At 35.7% G+C, this 12,453-nt stretch overlaps 1 protein-coding gene across 3 annotated transcripts in view; it reads left to right on the top strand.

Moving 5' to 3' along the window:
* The first annotated feature begins 1,917 nt into the window (after window positions 1–1,917).
* The window catches only part of LOC100746203 (UNC93-like protein), a 57,526-nt gene continuing 46,990 nt past the window's right edge, over window positions 1,918–12,453 (top strand). The window contains exon 1 of one of the 3 annotated variants that reach the window (XM_003485475.4): window positions 1,918–2,542. The gene's annotated coding sequence lies outside the window, so the exon portion shown is untranslated. Of the gene's footprint in view, window positions 2,543–3,034; window positions 3,235–3,285; window positions 3,600–12,453 lie in introns of those variants that run through there. The other 2 variants (XM_024372282.2, XM_012393863.3) reach the window with 2 other exon arrangements.

Here is a 12,453-nt window from a genome sequence, read left to right as displayed (position 1 = left end):
GGGTCCCCCAGGGATATACCAAGGATGCGACTTTACATACGGGCTTGAGATTTTATTATGCGTATCTGGACAACATCCTTATTGCATCACGTGATAAAAACGAATGTCTTTGATCATTCGTAATTGTGCCTTTTTTCAGATCAGCAGGAGATCGTTGAGAGAACAACCTATGATGGTGTTTATTTATCACGAACAGAAAGAAAGGTTTTTCGGATGTTAAGAAACTAGAAGGTCATTTCTTGAGAAAGTTGTCCCGTAACAGGATTTTCCAGATCGAAAGCCATAAAATTCTTCGAATGATTTCTTGGGGTTGGACAATTTGGAACTCCTTTACGGTTACTCAAGACTGTTGTATTCTTGGTATATACCGACCATACTGATTCAGAGACGACAAAAGAATCGTATTAAAACCGTATTGTGACCTACCGCCTGCGATCTTTAATGCATTCAGATGCACGTGCTAAGTGGCTTACTATAACGCAATATACCGTTTATAATACGCCAATGATTCGGTAACCATAAACGGATAACAATGAACTTTATGTTTATCCCAATTATATGACCATTATTCGAGTTAATAACTTAATCTTAATGAGGGAAATCCGACTTCCTGAAAATTTATTTTAAGGTTAATTCTTTTAGAAGATTTTAATGTCAAATTTTTAATTCAATACATACATATATTATAAAAGGAACATCACTTTCATTTTTACTGTTAATTGTTTATTACGGAAAAAATTGAATCATTTCGCACTGATAAACCGAAGAAGGATTTGTTTACGTTAACAGATTAATCAAAGAAAGCTTTTATTAATCTTCTATTAAAACTTTTATTAAACAAAACTACTCAACTAGTTTTCGATAGTTGAGCGCGATCAGTAATTCTCCATGTCATTAATTCATGTCAACATTCACAAACCACAAATCGCCATACAACATATACGTGCGAATGTATTTTTCATACATATCTAATTCTTTATTCGTTTTCAGTAGATTCAAACCTGCCTATTTGAATATATTAAATGAACGTTGTTCCTTCTTACTTTCATTTCTTGCATCGATCGTAGTGATTATCTGAAACTTTTTTCTGCGATTTCATTTGTCTAAGTCCGTTCGAATTGTCAGTAAAATGATGTAACGAAACTCTATTAACCTAACACTTATCTAATAAAAGATATTTAAAAATCACTAAATTCCTACATTCGTGCTAGTGAAATTTTCAAACGTATACAGATGGATAATTTATTTCTCATTAATTATTTGGTAAAATGTTGCACTTTTGCTTGTATACCCAAGTATGCAATAACACAGACGGAATATTATTACGTTCATTACGTTCGCGAAGACATCTTGTATGTAATGCATCTTTCATCGTGTGTCATTTTCATAATTTTTAGTATAAGCTTTGAGTATAAGTATTTATGTGCTTACTCTTACCAGTCTTCTTGTATGACTGTCAGATTCACAACTTCCACTGATACTTCATTAGAACCCTAGAATTCCGTAAAAAAGTATTAAAAAGAGGCAAGAAACTACGAAGAAAAAAAGAACCAATATTGAATCTGTTGCGGACAAACGAGCGGAAGACGGCAGACAACGAGCAAACAAGACGATTTTCATCGTACCATTAAGATCGGGTTGTACACGAGCAAAGTCGCGGGACACGCACGTGCGTGCGTGGTTTGGTCGTGCGCTTGCGTTTTGCGGTGGGTCCGCGTGCGGTGAGGCGCGGCTGGTAATACAGAAAAGCCATGGGCCGAAGGAACAAAAGGAGCAGAAGGAGAAACAGGAGGAACAGAAGCGAACTCGTCGCGAAGGTAGAACGCGCGTGTACCGTGCACTTGGTGTACCAAAAGAGAGAGAGAGAAAGAGAGAGAGAAATACAGATATAGAAAGAAGGAGAAAGACAGAAGAAAACAACGAGCACGACTCTCGGAGCCTCGAACTCGAGAAGTCTTCGCGAGTCCGGCGAACCGACACACACCGCTCACCGATTCCAAAGTCCGCCGGTAGGCTCAGTTGTCTCCGAACCCCCGAACCGTTCGGATGTAGCTACTTTATAAGATTCATTTACGTTTTTCCACGCTTTCGAAGCTCGTTGATTTCGCCGTTGCTCGCTGCTACACATACGCTCTCGTCTTCAAAACCGATTTTACTCTTCGCGTGCTGGTTCTCCGCGGTCTCGTGCGGTCGTCGTGCGGTGAGGCTCGATCTTGAAGAAGCAAAAAGGAAAAGATAGAGAGGAAAACGAGAAAGAAAAATTCGAACACGAACAACACGCCTTTCTCCACGGAAGGAAACATACAAACGAGGGAGGAGTGTTGCCCCGTGGCTAAGGAGCATTCAAATCTAGAAAATCGTTTCTTTTTCGTTTTCCGTATTTTCGTTCGGTTCGGACACCTCTGATCGCGCGCAGCCGATTAGAGAAGCGAGGAAAGGAGTAAGAGCGCTGGAGCGGCGAAGAAATCGGAAGAAACTCGAGAAGAAGAAGGAAAGAAAATCTTGTCGATTGGACGAACCGACGATCCAACACCGTTAACACGTAAGCGAGCTTTTTATTCTTTTTCGATCTATCTATCCTTGTTGAGATCGTATAAAAGTACGAATAGTTACCATCAGATCGATCGGGTCCTTTCTCTTTATGATCATTCGCTATTATCGATCATCCTCTCATTGCTCGTTTCTTGATCGGGTTAGCAAAAGCAAAGGTATCGCGAACAGGTATACGCGTGCAAGCCGTGGCCTGCACATGTACAGTTATTTAATATTTATCACTGGCGACCTCATTTATTTTAAGTTATCGGGTATCGGTATTCCGCTTGAGTCCAAGCCTGTGCGCGCCATTGGAGTAACCATGGAAAAAGCTGATGCGAGAAATCGGATACGAACGAAAATAGTGGCCTGCCACATGCAGAAAGTGTAACGTGAAATCGTCACCGATATATACCTACAACGCCACGTGACACGCTCATAAAAGCGAATTTAAAGGTCCCGGCGAATCAGTTCACGAGATCTCGTGACTCGATCGGTCCGTGATCTATAACTTAGTGTAAATTTATCACGATCACTTGATCCTCGTTGCGTAGATCACCGAATTCAAACGCGGATAACGGTAATTCGAAACGAATGGTACAGCCAGTAAATACCTACTCAAGGAGCATGAGGCGAGTTTTCATTGAAACTTTACGATCGGCTATCTGTGTTTTGTCGCGACTTGATAGCAGATCATGTAAGGTAACGACATCGTTATCCAATGATACGAATATTCTAGAACTACAAGAACATCAACATTTAAATGTGTCAATTGTGTTTCGTGGGATTACCTAAGTCGAATATGTAATTGAATTCTGTGCCGCGTTTTTCGTATTTTCGGGAACCATAGCGACATCTTAATCCATGTATAAGGTGAATAAGTTAGATAATCTTACTAGTGGTTTAGATAGTTGTGCGTGAATTTGTTGTTAGTCGACATTCGAGATAAACTTTATGATCTCGAAAGTATAGAAGGAAGATGACGTCGCAAATGTTACTTTTAAAATTTATCTTGGAGTACACGATGGTTTGTGTGTGATACTTTTACGACAAATAAATTTCTGGAAGTAAGTCATTTTTTCTTTGAAATGTTGTACACTAATTATTTAAGTAATTAAAATTTGTCGAATAATGAAACTGTAAAATTTACTTACTTTATGCAGTTGATTATTTTGATTTCTGCTAATTTAACATAATGAATGGCTTAATGGTAATCCTGAAATAAACTATATAGCTTTTTTTTGTAATACGTACGTATAGGTGAGCAATTTGCTACGATATTTCATATATAATTTCATTCTTTATATCATAGATATTAAACAGAATTATAAATTTGGAATTCGTCGTGTATTGGTGACTTTTAAATGAACGTTCAGCTTCCTGATTTGATTTGTCTCGCAATTTATTCAAGTGTAATTAATATACGTACAAGTTGACGTATTAAATGAAATAAGAATCATATGAGGTTATAATTATTAGGGTAGAAAAGAGGTTAGGATAAATAATGAGATTTATATAGAGAATAAATCTGAGTGACAAGCAGAGTGACAACTTTTTTAAATCAATATAGAATCATGAAAAGTATAATAAAAGATACATACATGTATAGCGAAAGATGTAGCATAGAAATTGTAAGTTATAGATATCTGAAATTCCAAGTTTAACGTCATTTGAAAAAATTAATGGCTAAGATTCTAAATGAGAAATATTTGTAAATGCATGCATTATTATAGGTGTGATTTATTTAAAAAGAAATAAGAAAACACAACACAAGTTACGATATACATTTCAAGTTCAAAGTCGCTTAAAATCATACGAGGCATATTAGTAAGGATAATAATGATATCACCTTTTTCGTTGAATAATGGATATCACTAGAGATAAGTTATTTTGAATGTATTTTAATAAATGTTAATTATTTTATGAATAAACAAGAACAAAAATAACTATTAAATGACTTGCGGAAATATTCAAAACTTGATATAGGTACTCTTGCGTTGTACCGATAATTTTCCATCTATTTGTATTTTTTTAACGTTAAAAAATATCCCGGGTGTGAACAAAATATGAAATAGCTTTGCTAAAATGGGTTAAGACGAGAAATTTAAAGATTCGAATGTCGCAGCAGAATTAAACAAGATTTACTGTAACAAATCAAATATAAAACATAAGAATACTTGTATGTATATATATATGTCGGAGATGAAAAGACACCGGAACCGTCCCTCTGGAACTTCGGGAAAATCCGTAAAATTAAAGTTTACAGTCGTAATTAAACAATTTGCCGTCATCCTGCCCAATTGTACTTGTTTACGATTTGTGATAATAAACTTGGGCTCAAGGCGACCATCAGTCGCCGAACGTAGCAGCGGTCAACGGGACGGGCGCTTCGCCTAGCAAAGGTGTGGAATTATAGTATGATCCTCGTTAAAAGAAATACCAATAGAGGTACTTGACAGTAAAACATTCCAACGGTTCCTTCGGACAACGAATACCTGATGTTGAGGCACGTACACAGCACAAGTCCAGTTAGCCCGAGGACCTGCTATAAAACCTGAGGTTTTCCGGCAATTAAGATTTTCCAAACGGACAGACAGTCTTTGTCCCAAACTGACCAATTGACAGCGACGTCAATTTCCCTTACTTTCGGAACGAGGGCTATATCAGACGGATCCGATGATCTCGTGTCCTTAGACACACCCCATCATAGTTTTCCTCTGTGGCATCATTGGGACGAAGATTCATTCTTTCTTGAAATCCCACCGACGAAGGGAGCAGCGCCTGACGATCAGTGAGTTTGAGTTAGAGCAAGTATCTCTTTCATCCCGTTGACCGTGGATTCGTCATCGAACCTAAGACCAACGTCGCTAACATCGCAAGTGCCCAATTACCGCTGTTGATTGTCGAATCGGTAATGTCCATACTGTAGCATCAGGCCGCGTCTTCGTTATCACACAACGATTGCCAACTCCAAGGGAGGTCTATCAAACGCCCACAACCCTGTTCCTGACTCTTCTCCGACATATATATAACTATTATAAATGTTTAATCTAAAGTCAATTAACCTTCTTAACGGGATCATCTTCTAATCAAATTTAATTTTTACAGTCACAGAATCTGAAAAGCTTGATAAAGACAGATTAATTTCAGTTAGTCCTTGCAAATATAAATAGACGATATTTAACTATTTAGTTAGTTAACTATAAACTATTTAGTTTATGTTCACTAAAAGTAAAACACCACTAAGAGGATAAGGAATTTTCAATTAAAAGAATTATTGGCTCCAAAAAGGTAACTATCTAAATGACGAGTCAACTCGTCATCCTTGTTAAACTGGTTAAAAAGCAATCAAAGAAATAACGAAAAATATATATGCACAAGTTTTCCTCATTTCACTTGGTAGGTTGTTGCAAAACACGATCAACACTGATACATCCTGTATTCAGCGGTCGTATACATGCGTTGAAAAAACACGGTTGTTGGCAGATTTGTTATACACGATCTCTGAAACGTAATTTCATCTAGGTATTATATTTACTCCGCGGAAAGGTTGTCCTCGTGTTTGTATACTTTAGATTATGAATAAGAAAATATACATAAAATTTACATGACTAGTATACCACGTCAATTTATCAGACAGTAAAAAGTAATGCAGCTGTTTTGCAAAACGGTATTTCTATGGAATCGTTGCCATAATTCATGGAATCATCGCTGTCTTATCCTTTATATGTAAATGTCGAACTATGAGCTATGGTCGATCATTTTACTTGGAAAAAGCTCACTCTCTCGTTCCTAATATAATGTCTAATTGTTTCGAATTGTGACACAGAACAAAAGAATGCAAATGAACAGTGTTACGAGCTGTGGCGCTGTTAGACACAGCTACGCTGAATTATCTTTGTAAACCGTGATTCTAATCGGAATACTATCGAGATTCCAAGGAACTGAAAGTCAATCGCATATTCTTTATTTCCGCTTGCTTTTCAGCTTTGCGGCGACTTCCAATTACAGACTTCAAACATAAAACATATACTTAAACACGAGGAAAATACACTGAAAGTCAATAGTTTTATAACATTTCCTACCGTTTAATTAATGTAATGAAAAGTAAAGGATAGAATAAGCGATAAACATTTGCGGTTTCAGTATGATAGAATCAAACGTATCTCTTTCACTTTGTCGCATTGTATTAAAGTAAATTTATTGGTGAAGTGTTACATATTTTGTATTACAAAGTTATATAATCGTGAAATTTTCTGTCGAAATTTCTCTTTGTGCTTTTTTTTTTTTTAATAGAGAAATCTATATTCAAAGAATAATTTTTATTTTTACGATACGATTAGAATAAAATGTTGAATTTCTAAATTTTGTCCTATGATATCATCATCCTTCGACTCGATTTAAGTGTGATCTTCATTAAATTTACTTCAACGGCCAATTCTCTTAGTAATAATTCTTAAATTTTCACGAAAATGTTAATAGGCGGATTCTGTTTAATTCAATTTATATCAGATGATTCATCGCGTTTGTCGATGAAAATATTAAATAAATTTACGTACGTTTGAGATATTATTAGAAACCATAAACATTGGGATACAAAAGTGAGATATACTGACATTGAGATACAAAGGACTCCACGTGGAACTTATTTGCTTGGTCCCAGTTGAAAAAACAAGGCAGCTTTGAACCACCAACAATGGTAACGCATGATACTTAAAGCGTTCACGCAAAGTGCTTCTGAATAGAACGCGTGATATTTTTGACTGATATGATTCGTATTTATTCAGATTACTCATGTAACGTCATTCGTCATAGACATTTGACAAATATGTTCTTGTGCTCTACGAAGCTTTCAGTTGTGTATCATTTTCGGCATGTACACTCTCAGTTCGTAATAATTAAGTTTATAATGACAACAAGTGATATCGAAGAAACTACCTATCGAAGGAATTGAAATGGCTAAGGTACACAAGACTACAGAAAATTAATAGCTAAGCATTATGAATGTAATTTAAAAAATGGGACTCGGTTAGAAAATTGCTTTCCTTATTAAATATCGTGAAGATTACTATACTTTGCATTTTTTGTATAATTTTGCACATGAATATTCTCTGCATTTTTTATATCTTTAAACAGGATATAGATGCATAAAAATCCGTAGTTCATTAATTAAACTATCTGGCATTGAACACATTTCCTTATGTCATTGTACATTTTTTTAATCGATCACTGCCTTCATTTTCCTTCCCGTGGCCGTACAAAGTCTAACCAACTTTGGTTAATCGGTATTTACGTCAGTATTTTAACCTCGTGTCTCATTGTTCGAACGAAGACCTTTGTAAAAGCATTCGCAGTAGCGTGCAGTCAGTAAAAGTAAAACGCACCGTGGCTCGTTTAAATGGATTTACGAGTCAGGTAAAAAATTGCATTGTAAACGCTGAGTTTGGTCAAAACCAATTTAAGACATCAAACTTTTAATTAATATCGTTTCTTTCGATTCTCTGATTTCACGAGTTTCCTTTTCAATTCTTTAAGGACTTTTGTTATCACACGTGTTCGGACAATTGTATTTTTTAGATAAAGCAAATAACTTGTTCTCCGTATGATAGAGGATAATTTACTTTGGAAGATTCCATAAATATTAATATTAAACAGGGTCTTATATCTTTTAAGAAAATATTTATAATTGACACAATCATTTAGGAGCGTATGAATTAATTAGAATTTGAACGAGACTGGCCTGAAATTATTTTGTATAATCATTAAAATGATTGAATTTTTCTAACATCACCGAGGGATTTGATCAACAAATTAAAAAGTAAAGAAATTCGTAATTAATTGTAAACTAGTTGATCTCATTCATAGCCTTTATATTAAATCAATATTTATCAACATTAAATTTTCTAATACTCGTGTGTTCTATGTACGCGTGATAATCGAGATTCTACTACACTTGACCTTAATCAATAAGGAAAAGAAGCAGAATAGAACAGAAAATGAACGAAAGTTGGCATAAATTTATGAATGGAGAGTTCTTGAAGCTTCTAGAACATTCACGTAGATACTGATAAGTCGTAGGTTTATTTATACGTACGTTATACTTAACCATACTGAAACTTAATCGTTAAACATAATCAATTCCTTTAAGAAATCAAAAAAAGAAAAGAAAAGGAAAGAAAAGACGAAAAGAAGAGAAGAAGAAAGCAGGGATCGTAGTATGAATGGAGAGTTCTCGTAGTTTCCATAACATTTAAGTAGATATCGATAGATCAGGCAGGTGTATTTGTATATATGCGTTTCCGTCGAAATTTCAACGAGTCTGGCAACATGACTTTCGATTGAAAGACGATCGTTCGTTGCATTATCGTAATACACGGGAGATCGTAATAGCAAGTCTGGACACTGGTGTGTAGCGTAAAGGCTGCATAGTAGACGGTACGCTTACGCCTCGAAGCATTTCGTTGTGAAACGATTGAAGCATTTACGAGTCGATCGTTCCACGAGGACTTTCTAATCCGTCGTATATACGTACAGGGTGTCCCGCAAGGTGTGCCGCGAACGCTGCGAGTGACAGATTCCTGAGTCGAAAACACGACGACTCGCGTAGCCTTTTCGCGACACGACGATCGCACACTTTTCAGCCGCGATCGAACCTGTTTTTCAACTGGGCGATCCAGCGCATATGAAATACATACGTGGACTTTTTTCTTTACAAATATCGCGGGTACGTGACAGGTTTATGATATGGAGATCCGGTAATTCGCACTACTTTTTTACCATCATTTCCTATTCCTTTTTTTATTTTCGCTGTAATCATCGGATGTTTTGCTCGAGTCACTCAATGTAGGCGGAATCATACAGAAATATTTATTTTCAAACGTGACAATTAGACTGCGAATATTTTCTTTTTTTTTTTTTTTTTATTAAGCATTTGAAATCTCGATAGGGTTTTATTTCATCTTACGTATGGCGTGTGTCTTCAATTTGCAAATAGACTGCGGGTATTTATGCAGATTCATATTTTTATGAAGATAATTAAGAGAAACACAACCCGGGTAGAAAATCGTTTTACATGATAAGCATTAAAAGGGGTACTTCACTTTTGATACTTTATATAGCACTGGAGGATGTGTGACGCGGGTTATGCGCATTTCTGTACCTTCAAATTTACGCATAAAAGTATGTGCTTAAAAGTCCGTACTCTAATAATAATCATTTGAATTGACGATGAATACAGTTATCGTGAGTAATAGGCAATTTTTCGATCATTAGCCAATCTACCTTTCAATTTACATATTTTCCCGCAAATATCGTCGATTATAAACTTCTGACTTGGAAGATTTATAACTTTAGTTCAATTGCACGAATCTGTTTCTCAATATGAAAATCTTATCGCGAATATCATACGAGCTTCAGGCGTTTTTTATCGTAAAGTACAAAAATTTATGCAAACGTCTTTCAATTAGTATCATCGATCCTAAAAATATAGCGAATTATAACTGTTTGTACCGAAGGTGCGAGATATCCTGCGGTTTTTAAGTTGCGCGACAAAGTTATAGCCTTTTTTTAAGTTGTAAATGAACCCGTTTTTCGATTTGGCAAATTTAAGGCACGTTCGAAATACGCGCGACTATACGTGAATATTGTCGCGAGTGTCTCGCGCACATAATCTTGTTGATATCGTATGCGTGTTCATTTATTCGAATGCGTCGATAAAAACTGCGTTCAGTGAGAAACGAATTTGCATACTCCTTCAGGAATGCGGTACACGCAGGATGCTATTCAGATAAACATTTTTCAACGTGCAAGGGTTCGCTTCTCCAAATTTTTCGCGTCTACGGCAACCCGAGAATTCGTTTATATTTATTTAAAAGGTGGTAAAATACGTATTCAATTAATGATCGAGATTACTGACTTTCGTATACATCGTCTTAATTAGATAAGACTACGTATTTAGATTAACTTTGCACGAATCGTACACCTGCGTTTATAAGGTGTATGCATGACGAAATAAGAAATTGGATTCTCAAAATTCTTTTAGCGTATTTATGCATGTGTGCAATGAAATACAAGTATTGGCATAGATTATCTTTTCTTGTAAGATTCTTTGTAAATTTGTAAAAGATCATGATCTTTTATTTAGTTCCTTTTTTTCTTTTTTTTTTTCCTGAATATGAATTCAACTAGGTCTGAGGATTGTAAATTGAAGAACGATTTTAAAATTATTAAATCCAACGTTTCATTTCTCACTACTCTAATACCCACAAACGATGATTGTAAGAATCTGCGATATTTTTAGTTTTACAACACCAAACAAGATAAAACAATATGCGTTTTTCCAGTGACTTTTCACGACCACAGGTTGACTTTATCGTCAGCCATTCGCGCATTCTTATCCGAGGAAAGGTTTCGAACGTGAATTATATTGTTTAAACGCAACAATAACAACGCACAGCCGGGGTTCTTGCATCATTCGGGTCAACTTTATCCGTATTTACAATGGCGCATACGGGTGATCACGTACTGTTGCAAAACAAAAGCGGGAATTTTCGAAAACAGTATTTTCCTCGCAAAAAAATCATTCCATTTAGATATTAACACATTCGTCTTGTTAATCTCCCTACGTTCTTCGATTCATTTTTAATCTGTAATTAAGATTTTCTTTTGAAAAGGTTCTTGTTCAACAATTTCGGAAGTTTTTCGTTCCAATCTATTAGCGATATCTCTTTTAAAACATCGGTCGTCTTTTTGTTTGCTGAAAAGAGAACAAGATTGAGCCATAAAAAATCGAGGACTATAGTCGAGTTAAACTCGCATCATTTATACGATAGTAAATGACAGCAAGTGTTCATTGATCGATGACTATTAGAATCGTTCGAACGATCTGTGAGCCATCATTGAGAAATAGCGTGAAAAGAGTTGCGAAAATAAAAAAGAAAAAGAAATTTGACCGTCTAAAAATCAAGGTGAGCTTTGTGCTAGAGAACTCAAGTGCCGGGTTTTTTTCTTTCCTTATTTCCTATGAGACACGCAAAAAGTCATGACAAAAACATTTGTCGAGAAAGATTACACGCTTTGAATAAGGTAACGAGTAAGATTAGGTACAAAGTATCAGGATAACTGTACGTCTTTAACAGATACAGTTGACATGTTTTGTAACATACGGTCTTTCGCAACTGATTTGCTTTATCCCTCTGATTAATTTAATTACATTATACTTCATAGGTTTTTCTTTTTTATCCATCCACGGCCGTGTTCTTTTCAACTTTTTATCAGCTTCTCTGTCATTCTTCCATTTTTATATCTTCTGCATCGTACTTCATAGTAGAAATCAAGGCTCTCTTGCACAGTAATTGGTTAAGTAATAATATTAGTGAATTGACAAGTTAAAAATAGTAGCTTAGTAGCTTTTATTTCACAATTCTCCTGGTAGTGTATCTTTCTTGACGAATAAGGTTGAAATATCAGGAACACGATCAACCGACTTTACATCGTAGAAATTAGACATTTTAACTATTTTTAACACGTGCGACGATGTCTGAAATGATGTAAGAGCAATAAAATGTCCAGTTTTTAACAACGCGATGAAAAAGATAAACAACCGAGAAGAAGAAGAAGAAGAAGGAGGAGCAGGTTTAAGAAACGATGTCTGCCGAGAAAAGAAAACGCGGGGAAATTTTGAATGCCGGCCAAGCAATTTATCGAACCTTGACCTCGTCGTGGTACAAGTTCGCACTCCAATTAATTTCAAAGTCTACGCACGCCTCTCTCTCTCTTAAGCTATCTTTATATGCTGGAAGTTGATAACACTTTGTTACGTCCTATACATGCGTAATGCAATCCAAGTCTGCAGAAGATTCGTTTTACGATCATCATTAGCATCAGCTGGTTTTCCAGCCGGTTAATTATAAAAAAAATCAA

The sequence above is a fragment of the Bombus impatiens genome, unplaced genomic scaffold, assembly GCF_000188095.3.
Source record: "Bombus impatiens unplaced genomic scaffold, BIMP_2.2 scf_0060, whole genome shotgun sequence".
NCBI classification, from domain to species: Eukaryota; Metazoa; Arthropoda; class Insecta; order Hymenoptera; family Apidae; genus Bombus; species Bombus impatiens.
The sequence above is the reverse complement of the archived record's forward strand: the minus strand, read 5'-3'. Positions and strand labels throughout refer to the sequence as shown.